Source organism: Rhinopithecus roxellana, chromosome 4, assembly GCF_007565055.1.
Source record: "Rhinopithecus roxellana isolate Shanxi Qingling chromosome 4, ASM756505v1, whole genome shotgun sequence".
NCBI classification, from domain to species: Eukaryota; Metazoa; Chordata; class Mammalia; order Primates; family Cercopithecidae; genus Rhinopithecus; species Rhinopithecus roxellana.
Genome location: NC_044552.1, coordinates 64,232,893 through 64,245,263, shown reverse-complemented (window position 1 = coordinate 64,245,263; position 12,371 = coordinate 64,232,893). Strand labels below are relative to the sequence as shown.

Here is a 12,371-nt window from a genome sequence, read left to right as displayed (position 1 = left end):
CTAAATAGAAGAAAGAAAATAATACAGGTCATAGCAGAAATCAATGAAATTGAAATTGGACCCATAATTTTTTAAAATTAGTAAAACTTAATCTAGGTCTTTGCAAAAAAAATATTAAATTTTATGCAACACTTGGTGGACTGATCAAGACAAAAAGATAGAAGACACAAATGACCAATATTAGGAATCTGGGCGGGGGGGGACGTGATTACAAGTATTAAAAGGGATAATATTGGAGCTATTATGAAAAACATTATGCCAATAAATTTGACAGGTTAAATGAAACCTACACATCCCTTGAAAGATAAAAATGTCAAAAGTGACTCAAGAAGAAATAGAAAAAATCTGAAAAGCCCTATATTTACTAAAGAAATTTGAATTTCAAAATAAAAACCTCCCCATAAAGAAAAGGAAAACCAGTCATATCAATTATCTCTATAGACACACACACACAAACAACTATAAGACAAAATTCAATACCCATTCAAAATAAAAACCCTCATTAACTGGGAATAGAGGATAATTTCCTCAAATTAATAAATTGAATCTATGAAAGACCTATAACTAATGTTATATTAAATGGTGAAAGCATTTAGTCCCCCTTGTGCTTCCCCCCTTAAATCAGAACCAAGACAAGAGTATCTACTTTTCCTATTTATACTCAATATTATGCTAGAAGTCTTAGCCACTCTAATAAGGCAAGAATAAGAAACGAAAGACATAATGGGCAGAAAGGAAGAAAAGCCTGTCTTATTTGAAGAAGGCATGACTGTATACATAGAAAATCCTAAGCAGTCCAGGCGCGGTGGCTCACACCTGTAATCCCAGCACTTTGGGAGGCCGAGGCGAGGCAGGTGGATCATGAGGTTAGGAGATGGAGACCATCCTGGCTAACATGGTGAGACCACATCTCTACCAAAAATACAAAAAGTTAGCCAGGCGTATTGGTGGGCACCTGTGGTCCCAGCTACTTGGGAGACTGAGGCAGGAGAATGGTGTGAACCTGGGAGGCGGAGCTTGCAGTGAGCCAAGATCGCACCACTGCACTCCAGGCTGGGCAACAGAACAAGACTCCATCTCAAAAAAAGAAAGAAAAGAAAATCCTAAACAAACTACCAAAAAAGCTACTAGAAATAATAAATGAGTCTAGCAAAGTTGCAGGACACAGGTCAATACACAATGAATTGGATTTTCACATACCAGCAATGAAAAATTGGTAACTGAAATTTTTTGAAAATCATTTATAGTGACATCAAAGTATTTAATAAGCAGGGATGCATTTAATAAAATAGACGCAAGACATGTACAGTGAAAGCTACAAAACATTGCCAAGACAATGTAATGAAGAGCTAAATAATTCTACAACATATCAATTTCCATGGATTGGAAGACTCAGTCAATATGGTTAAGTTACCAATTCTTAAATTGAACTACAGACATTAATGAAATCCCAGTAAAAGTATAAGGAGGATTTTCTGTGGAAATTAACAGGATAATTCTAAAATTCATATGAAAATCCAAAGGATCCAGCCTGGGTAATGTAGTTGAACCCCCTCTCTACAAAAAAAGTTTTTAAAGAATACCCAGGCATGGTGGTGTGCACCTATAGTCCCAGCTCCTCAGGAGACTAACGTGGGTGGATTGCTTGAGCCCAGGAGGTTGAGACTGCATTGAGCCAGGATCATATTGTTGTACTTCAGCCTAGGTGACAAAGTAAGACCCTGTCTCAAAAACAAATAAACGTATTTGTGAAAGGTGTCACATTATTTAAAAAAGAAAAGAAAAGAAAAACAAACAAATGGAAGAATAGAAAATCCAAAGGAGTTAAAATAGTCAAAGCAATTTTGAAGAAGAACAAAGTTATAGAACTTATACTACCTAATTGAGACTTACTATAAAGCTGTTACAATTAAGATACATGATATTGGGGTGGGGCACAGTGGCTAACATCTGTAATTCTGAGGTAGGAGGATCACTTGAGTCCAGGAGTTTGAGACCAGCTAGGGCAACATAGTGAGACCTCATCTCTATAAAATAAAAAAAGAAAGATAGTGACATTGGCATTTTATTGTATGTATGTATGTATGTATCGAGACAGGGTCTTACTCTATCACCCAGGCTACAGTACAGGGATGCCTTCATAGCTCACTGCAGCCTCCTGGGTTTAAGTGATCCTCCTGCTTCAGGCTGCCAAGTAGCAAAAATCACAGGTGTGTGCTACCATGCCTGGCTAATGATTTTTATTTTCATTTTTTGTAGAGACAAGATCTCACTGTGTTGCCCAGGCTGGTCTCAAATTCCTCAAATTCCTCAAGTGATCCTCCTACCAAAGACTCCCAAAGTGTAGGGATTTATAGGTGTGAGCCACTGCACCCAGCAAGAGAACAGATTTATAGATCAGCAGAACAGAATAGAAAGTACAGAAATAGTACCACACATACTTGATCTATTGATTTTTTACAAGGGTACCAAGGTAATTCAATGAGAAGGAGTAGTCTCTTCAACAGATGGTGCTGAAGTAACTGATTATCCATATGGAAAACAATGATCTTTGACCTTTGCCTCATGCCATAACAAATATTAACTCTAAATGAATCAAAAGCTATACATAAAGTTTAAAGCTATAGATCTTCTAGATAACAACGTAGTAGAAAGTCTTCATAGTTTGGGGTACACAAAATTTTATTGGATTGCATTCATAAAGCACAAGTCATAAAAGAAAAAAAACTGATAAACTGAACTCCATCAAAATTAAAAACTGCTTCCCCTTGAATTACACTGTTAAGAAAAGGGAAAAGGAACACATTTTCTCAATAACATATATTTGACAAAGGATGGGTGTGGAATATACAAGGAATTCTTATGACTCAATGATAACAATGAGCAAAACATTTAAACAGGCGTTTCACCAAAGAAAATATACGGATGACCAATGAGAATATGAGAAGGGGCTCAATACCATTAATCATCATAGAAATGCTAATTAAAATCATATTGAGTTTGAAAGGCTGAGGTGAGCAGATCACTTGAGCATAATCAGGAGTTCCAGACCAGCCTGGGCAACATGGCCAAACCCCATCTCTACAAAAAATTAAAAACTTAGCCAGGTGTGGTGTTGCTTACCTGTAGTTTCAGCTATTTGGGAGGCTGAGGTGGGAGGACTGCTTGCGCCTGGGTGGCAGAGGTTGCAGTGAGCCAAGATTGCTCCACTGCAGCCCAGCCTGGACGACAGAGGGACACCATGTCTCAAAAAAAAAAAAAAAAAAAAACAAAACACTGGGTGTGGTGTGTGCTTGGGGTCCTAGTTACTTGGGAGACTGAGGTAGAAGGATGGGTTGAGCCCAAGAGTTTGAGGCTGCAGTGAGCTACGATTGGGCCACTGCACTCCAGTTTGGGTGACAGAGGAGAGTGTGTCCCAAAATAAACCAATCAAACAACAACAAAAAAACTAAACCATATTGAGGTACCACCACATCCACCAGAATGGCTAAAATTTAAAAGGCTGACAATATTAAGTGTTGGTGAAGATGTAGAGTAAGTGGAACTCCCATGCAATTGGTGGTAGGAATGTAAAATAATACAATTACTTTGGAAATATGTTGGCAGTTTTTTACAAAGTTAAGCAGATAATTAACATACAACTTTGCTATTTGCCTCTATATATTTACCTAAGTGAAATAAAAAAACATATGTTCCCACCAAGACTTAAGTATGAATGTTTACAGCACTTTTATTTGTAATAGCCGAAAACTAGACTGAAGTAAAATGCACACAGCAGATAAATGGATAAACACATTTAGCATATTCATACATTAAAATAAATACTTGGTGGGGCATGATGGCTCACACCTGTAATCCCAGCACTTCGGGAGACTGAGGTGAGCAGATCTCTTTAGCCCAGGAGTTCAAGACCAACCTGGGGAACATGGCAAAACCCTGTCTCTACAAAAAATAAAAAAAATAAAAATTAGGCCGCGCGCAGTGGCTCACGCCTGTAATCCCAGCACTTTGGGAGGCTGAGGCGGGCGGATCACAAGATCAGGAGATCAAGACCATCCTGGCTAACACGATGAAACCCCGTCTCTACTAAAAATACAAAAATTAGCCCGCTGTGGTGGCAGGAGCTTGTAGTCCCAGCAATTCGGGAGGCTGAGGCAGGAGAATGGCGTGAACCTGCGAGGCGGAGCTTTCAGTGAGCCGAGATAGGGCAACCGCACTCCAGCCTGGGCGACAGAGCGAGACTCTGTCTAAAAAAAAATAAAAATAAAAAATAAAAAATTAGCTGGGCATGGTGATGTGTGCCTGTAGTCCTAGCTAGCTACCTGGGAAGCTAAGGTGGAAGAATCACCTGAGTCCAGAAGGTCGAGGCTACAGTGAGCTATGATCCCACCACTGTACTCCTGCCTGGGTCACAGAGTGAGATCTTGTCTCAAAAAAATAAATAAAATAAAGAGAGAGAAATACTCAGCAATAAAACGAAATGAACTGATAATATATATGGCAATATGGATGAATCTCAAAAACATTATGCTAAGAAAAAGAAATCTAGACACAAAAGAGTATGTACTTGTGGTAACAGGAGGCATACATTTGTCTAACCTCAGATTCCATGGGGATTCTATTTTTGCAATTCAGAAAAGATAAAATAACTCTCAGAATTTTATATGTATTACCAGAAATGTTTATTTCTGGAGGTTATTGGGAAGAATCTGCTTTCCACCTCATTCAGGATGTCAACAGAATTTAGTTCCTTGTGATTATGGAACTGAAATCTGTGTTTCCTTGCTGCTGTCACTCAGGGCCCATTCTCAGCTCCTAGGGCCAGCTTACTTTCCTGGACATGTGGCCCCTTTTCATTTTCAAAGTGAGCAAAGCTAGAATCTCTCTTGCATCAAATTCCTCTCATGCTTGTAACCTCCTTCACCAGAAAGAGACTTGTCCTTTTTGAGGATTCACCTAGACAGGTCAGGACCGCCAAGTATAGTCTCTCTTTCTCTTATTTATTTATTTATTTATTTATTTATTTATTTATTTATTTATTTTTTGAGACAGGGTCTCACTCTGGTTGCCCAGGCTGGAGTGCAGTGGTGCAATCTTGGCTCACGGCAGCCTCAACCTCCCAGGCTCAAGTGATTCTCCCATCTCAGCTTCCTGAGTAGCTGGGATTACAGGCGCACACCACCATGCCCAGCTAACAGTTTTGTATTTTTAATAGAGACAGGGTTTCACTACATTGCTCGGGCTGGTCTCAAACTCCTAGACTCAAGAAATCCGCCTGCCTTGGCTTCCCAGAGTGCAGGATTGCAGGTGTGAGCCACTGCACCCAGCTATTCTCTCTCTCTCTCTCTTTATTTATTTATTATACTTTTAAGTTCTGGGATACATGTGCAGAACGTGCAGGTTTGTTACACAGGTATACAAGTGCCATGGTTATTTGCTGCACCCATCAACCTGTCATCTAGGCTTTAAGCCCTGCATGCATTAAGTATTTGTCCTAATGCTCTCCCTCCCTTTCCCCCTCACCCTAGTCCCTCTTTCTTAAAGTCACATGTACTATATATAACACAACCTAATAATGAAAGATCCCATCATATTTACAGGTCCCTTCCATGCTCTAGGGGAGGAAATATACCACAATCTGCTACCACAATAAAGTTGGCATAAAACAGAGAGATAAAAATTAAGAGAAATTTCAGCAAATCATTGTATTGTGGATACTGAATGATGGGCTATACATGTTTTTGTTCAGTTTTACTGAACTTTGGTGTGTGTATGTGTGTGTGTTGTATTTTCAGCGTATTGATCAATCACAAAAAGAATATTAAACTACTTTTGTTGCAAATGTAATTATTTTTCACCTTCCTTTTCTACTTTATTAATATCTATATACTCAGGATTAACCTTCGTTGCTTGCTTCTCTCCTCTGGAACCTGATATCTGGGGCAATTTTAGGAAGTAGTTTCTGAAGTGGGAGCAATAAATAAGTCAGGCTAAAAAAAAGAAAATAGCTGTTTGAGAAATCTTTCCAAATTTTCTGTTTAAAAAATCTAGCCACATAAGAAGTGAAAATGACAATAATAGCCATCAATGATGTAAGCCACTGACGCATTTCATCAGCATTGCTTACCTTCTGTTTTCCCCTTGTTTAGTGTCATCACATGAATTGTCATAAAAATAAGATGATTATTGTTCAGTTGCTCATTAGTTCAGGCTGTGGAGATCTCCTAAAAAGGCTAACTTATCTTGTGAGATCTATTTGTTACTAGAGAAAAATGTGGGATGTTTTGGATTGCACATGGAAAGTTTTCCTCTTTAACTGAACTCTTGAGATTGTAGTGAAATCATCCATGCCCTGAAGCATCATAATCGTTCCCATATGGACGAATTCATTCAAGAAACAGTTATATTTGCATATATAGATTATCTCTAGAAATACTTTGTCCCTGTTTTGGGAATCTTTGCTGTTCAAACAGCTCTCAAGGGTATATAAGAGGATTTTACTCCTCCTACCCACCTCCTCATTACAACTCAGTTCCCTAGTGTTTTCCTCCAAATATTTTTAAGAAGTGAGGTAAGCTGGCTCTGAGGCTTCTAAATTCTGAATTCTGGCTCATTTTCACTGAGTCATTCCGGAGGTCCTAGCCTTGAAACAACTTCTCTTTTGTTCCAATAAACAATAAGCTTAAGAAAAAAGGTTAACTGTCTGATAGCCCCATGATTCCCTTGGCTATCTAGCTAGAAATCTGTTTGCAAATCTGCTACATCTTTGATGAATAGGAAATTTACAAATAATTCACAATTATGTTGAGTTAGTGCAGGTAGGGAGTTATCAGACAGCTAAGTTACTTTAAAAGTGACCTGTTGGAAAAGTAGTAATTTAAAAACCTGCTCAGTTTTTAGCTTTTTTTTCTGGTGATTACCTTAATATCATGTTGCACCCTTTGTTATCTTTTCAGGTATTTAGATTTTCTTTTCCTTTATTGCTGATATTGTTACTGCTCTATGAAGCAATACAACTATTAGCCATCTGCTTCTCTTCCTCTTTTGGACAATTGACATTTTGTCAAATGGCAAAAAAACAGTATCAACCATACTAACATTTATGTTAGTATGTAATAAGTAATAAGTAATAACTAACATTTATGAACCCTTCCTTCATGTTGAAGGAAAAGCACTTTAAGTGTTTTATCTCATGTAACTCTCAAGACAATTTAAGAGGTAGGTGCATTTATTATCTCTAGTATTTAAATAGGGAAGCCTCACCCCACGCGGGTTAGATAACTGTCCCTAAGTCACACATGGACACCACAGAGTAGTTCTGATTACTGGTTGTGGTGCTTCTATACATTCCTAAGCTAAAATGCCAGTAAAGAAGTGACTGCTACTGCCATCTGCTGGTAAGTAGCAGAGTTGCTAGCTACTTTTGCTCATGCTGCAACTAAAAATCTGTACAAATTAATGTTTGCAATGAGAGCTCTCTTCTGATACACGTTGGAGTCTCATGATGCCATCTATCCTGCTCATGTTTAGAACAGTCCCTGACACACAGTAGGCACTCAGTATTTATGGAATGAACAAATGGAGATCTCAGGAGAGTTTTTGTTGGTAAAACTTCTCAAGTTGTCCTGAAAGAACATAGACGCTGTCTCCACACAAAGCAATGGTGGTGTCTTTCTTCCCTTTTTACTTGAGATGGAGTCTTGCTCTGTTGTCCAGGCTGGAGTGAAGTGGCGTGATCTTGGTTCATTGCAACCTCTACCTCCTGGGTTCAAGTGATTCTTCTGTCTCAGCCTACCGAGTAGCTGGAATTACAGGTGTGTGCCACCACACCTGGCTAATTTTTATATTTTTAATAAAGACGGGATTTCACCATGTTGAGCAGGCTGGTCTTGAACTCCTGACCTCAGGTGATCCACCCACCTCAGCCTCCCAAAATGCTGGGATCCCAAAGTATTGGGATTATAGGCATGAGTCACTACTCACGGCCTATGATGCTGTTTTTCAAGTATTTACTTCGTTCACTGTGCTGTCTCTGCATTTACAATATCCTTTGCATTTCCTTGCTATAACCTAGTTTACAAGTGGAGTCTCACTGGTGTTTAAATCTAACTTTATCGGTTACATTGTATAGGTTTTAGAAGGAATCCTAGTTTCAGAACTGAAAAAGACCTGAAAAATCCTGGCTAGTGTTTCCCAAGCCCTGTTTCAAAAGACGGTGATTTTTTTTTTTTTTTTTTTTTTTTTGAGGCGGAGTCTCGCTCTGTCGCCCGGACTGGAGTGCAGTGGCCAGATCTCAGCTCACTGCAAGCTCCGCCTCCTGGGTTTACGCCATTCTCCTGCCTCAGCCTCCCGAGTAGCTGGGACCACAGGCGCCCGCCACCTCGCCTGGCTAGTTTTTGTATTTTTAGTAGAGACGGGGTTTCACCGTGTTAGCCAGGATGGTCTCGATCTCCTGACCTCGTGATCCGCCCGTCTCGGCCTCCCAAAGTGCTGGGATTACAGGCTTGAGCCACCGCGCCCGGCCAAGACGGTGATTTTTAAAAAGTGTTTAATAGACAAATAAGTTTCAGAAACAGTACATTAGATAAATTTCCCTTTTTTTTCACTGTAGAACTTCTCAGAGTATTTAACATGCTACTGTGCATTAGAAGTCTTTGAGAAGGGTTATACATAAAACCGTATTTGGCAGCTTGGGCTGCCATAAAATAATACCATGGGCTAGGGGCTTAAACAAGAAAAATAAATTTTCTTACAGTCTGAAGGTTGGAAGTTCAAGATCAAGGTGCTGACCAGTTAGGTTTCCAGTGAAGGCTCTCTTCCTGTCTTGCGCATACCTGCCTTCTTGTTTTGTCTTCACAGGGTCCTTCCTTGGAGGATGGTCTTGGAGAGGGTGAGAGGTGCTCTTCTTATGTATCTTCTATTAATGACACTGATCCAATTGGATCAGTTCTGCACCCTTATGACCTAATTCAACCTTAAATACTTCCTTAGAGGCCCCATCTCCAAATACAGCCACACAGGAGGTGAGGGCTTCAAAATATGAATTTGGGGGGACACAAACATTCAGTCCACTTCCCAAATAGTACTCGATCACAGATTAGTTCTCGTTTAGCTCCTATTAACATCCTAAGGGACATTAGTGTTTTGTGGAATTCACTTGGAAATTTCCAATATACCAAACTCCAGTTACTACAGATGGAGCCCAGTGAGAATAATTTTCCTAATATCATACAGCTAGTTATTGGCAGAGCTAGAACTCTCACTTTAAGTCTTGTTTTCATGATATCATGCTTGCTCTATTTTATTTCTCCATATGAAAATAAACACTAGGCCGGGCGCGGTGGCTCAAGCCTGTAATCCCAGCACTTTGGGAGGCCGAGACGGGCGGATCACGAGGTCAGGAGATCGAGACCATCCTGGCTAACATGGTGAAACCCCGTCTCTACTAAAAATACAAAAAACTAGCCGGGCGACCTGGCGGGCGCCTGTAGTCCCAGCTACTCGGGAGGCTGAGGCAGGAGAATGGCGTGAACCCGGGAGGCGGAGCTTGCAGTGAGCTGAGATCCGGCCACTGCACTCCAGCCTGGGCGACAGAGCGAGACTCCGTCTCAAAAAAAAAAAAAAAAAGAAAAGAAAATAAACACTAGTACTGCCTTTGCAGAACTTTACAGTTTTAAAGGAGATATGAATTAACATTTATTGAGTGCTACTATGTGACTTTTCTACCCTCCCCCATGCTAAATGGGTTAAACATTCCAGATTTTATGACTGTTGCATTTCACATCATGATTTAATAAATGCTTAAATGACAGTCTCTATGGGATGAGTCAGTGAGAGGTCGCCTGAGAGGTACATCTTGCTGATTTTCTATGCGTCAGGCACACAGAAAATGTTTCTTTTTTCTTTTTCTGAGACAGAGTCTCGCTGTGTCGCCCAGGCTGGAGTGGAGTGATGCTATCTTGGTTTACTGCAACCTCCGCCTCCTGGGTTCAAGCAATTCTCCTGCCTCAGCCTCCCAAGTAGCTGGGACTACAGGCACCTGCCACCACACCTGGCTAATTATTTTTTTGTATTTTCAGTAGAGATGGGGTTTCACTGTGTTGGTCTAGAACTCCTGACCTCATGATCCGCCCGCCTCGGCCTCCCAAAGTACTGGGATTACAGGCATGAGCCACGGCACCTGGCAGCCCTTTTTTCTTTTTTAAAACATTTTAATCTTTTAAAAACTTTTAAACTGACAAATAATAATTGTGCCTATTCATTGGGGTATATAGTGATGTTTTGAAACATAATGTATGGTGATCAGATCAGGGTAATTAGCATATCCATCGTCTGAAACAATGATCATTTCTTGAGTTGGGAACATTCCGTATCCTCTTCCTTCTCTAGCTATTTGAAACTAAATATTACTTACAGTGGTATAGAACAACAGAAGTTATTCCTTCTATCTACCTGTAATTTTGTCCTTTAATAAATCTCTCCCTGTCCTGCCCCGACCCACCCTTCCGTTGACCCTCCCCAGCCTCTGGTATCCTCTGTCCTACTTTTTACTTCTATGAGCTTAACATTTTTTTTTTTTTTTTTTTTTTTAGCTTCCACATATGTGTGAGAACATGTGGTGTTTAACTGTCTGTTCCTGGCTTATTTCACTTAACATAACGTCCTCCAGTTCCAGCCGTGCTCACACTGGCCTTTTTTTAATGCTCTAGAAAGTTATATTGTTTACTGCCACAGACTTTATAATGCTGTGTTGTTTCCTACTCTTCCTTTTTACTTCCCACCCTGTTCTCCTGCACTTCAGATGTATAGAATTGTGTTAACTATAACCTTTGAGTGTTAATCATCCTTGATCCATTCACAACACCGTTCAATAATGTAATAAACATCCAATCCAATAATCAGAATAAGTAACCTATATTTATCTATCTACATGTGCCTTTCTTGTCTCATCCCATTGGATCTCCCTCAAATAATATTTTGATCCTAAATGTTAGATTTATCGTTTGTTTGCTTTTTGTTGTTTTTACTTGCCTAACCACACACAACACCACACACATACACACAACCTCTATTGGTTATATGGTTTCCTGTTTTTTTTTGTTTGTTTGTTTTTTGTTTTTTTACAGTCCAGAGGTCTTTTATTTTATTTCTTCAACGCCTATTACGCATGAATTCATAGGGAAGAGATTCCAGCATTCCAGCAGCTCAGGCTCTTTCCCACTGGTTCTCACACAGTGTGCTTCTCTGGGTGGAGCAGGCTGGTGCTTCAGTTGAACCTAGGTACTTTTCTCTTTGGCTTCCTTCTTTTCCTGATCATTTTCCTTCACACGTTTCAGGAAGCTACCTCGGCTCTTAGAGTGTTTAATGTGCTCAATACGCATATTAATTCTCTTGGCAAGAATCTTGCCCTTAACTTGTTTTTTTAAAACAATGCCAAAAGCATGCTGGGTAAAATTGTAGACTCTTCCAATTTTGCCATGGTAACACCTGTGGGGCATTCGTTTTTGAACAGTACCCATTCGCTTGATGTCTACAATATCACCTTTCTTATAAATTTGCATATATGTGGCCAAAGGAACAACTCCATGTTTTCTCAAAGGCCTAGAGAACATATATTGGGTGCCTTTCCTCCTTGCCTTTGTATTCGTCATTTTGACAAATTACTGGAAGATGACGGTTCTGGCCAAAAGGCTGGTTTTGTTTTTGGATCACATTTTCTTGCTTCTCTGCATGAGAATCTTGGATCGGATGATGGACATTGTGAAGGTTATATCATTTACTGTCTAGACTTTGTAATCTTCCTTTAAACATAACAATGTTATTTTGAGTTTTTTTTTCCAGCAGGCTTACTGATTCTTTCAAAGAATTTGTTTGTTTGTTTTATAAAAAACTGGATCTGCTATATTACCAAGGCTGGGCTCAACTCTTGGGCTCAAGTAGTCCTCCTGCTTCAGTCTCCTGAGTAGCTGGGACTACAGACATGCATCACCATGGCCGGCTTAAAAGTTGTTGTTAATCTTTGTTAGGGTTGGTCTGGAGTACCCTATACTACTAGCTATTTTAGTTTTGCTCCAAAGGTGCAGCTTTTCTGGGGCCTTTAGTGAATACATGAAGTGTTTAGCAAGGTGTTTCTACTCTACTTGGTCAGAAATGTAACAGCTCTCAGTCCTCCAAGAGTTGTTTAGCTTCAGTTACCTGGTAACTGTTCTTAGTGGGATTCATCCATGCTATCACATATGGTTTGTATTTATTCACTTTTACTAGTTACTGTGCTAAATTCTTTCTATGATTTTTCATGTGGTGGTATTATCACTTATTTTATAGATGGAAAATATGAGGTGCAGAGAAGTGATGGAAAAAAGAGAGGATCA

At 39.7% G+C, this 12,371-nt stretch overlaps 1 protein-coding gene and 1 pseudogene across 2 annotated transcripts in view; one reads left to right on the top strand and one right to left on the bottom strand.

The window, feature by feature from the left end:
• The window catches only part of LOC104663792 (cytidine monophosphate-N-acetylneuraminic acid hydroxylase), a 366,736-nt gene that overhangs the window by 183,868 nt on the left and 170,497 nt on the right, over window positions 1-12,371 (top strand). The gene's annotated exons all lie outside the window — the stretch shown is intronic.
• Window positions 11,152-11,651, bottom strand: LOC115897027 (annotated as a pseudogene).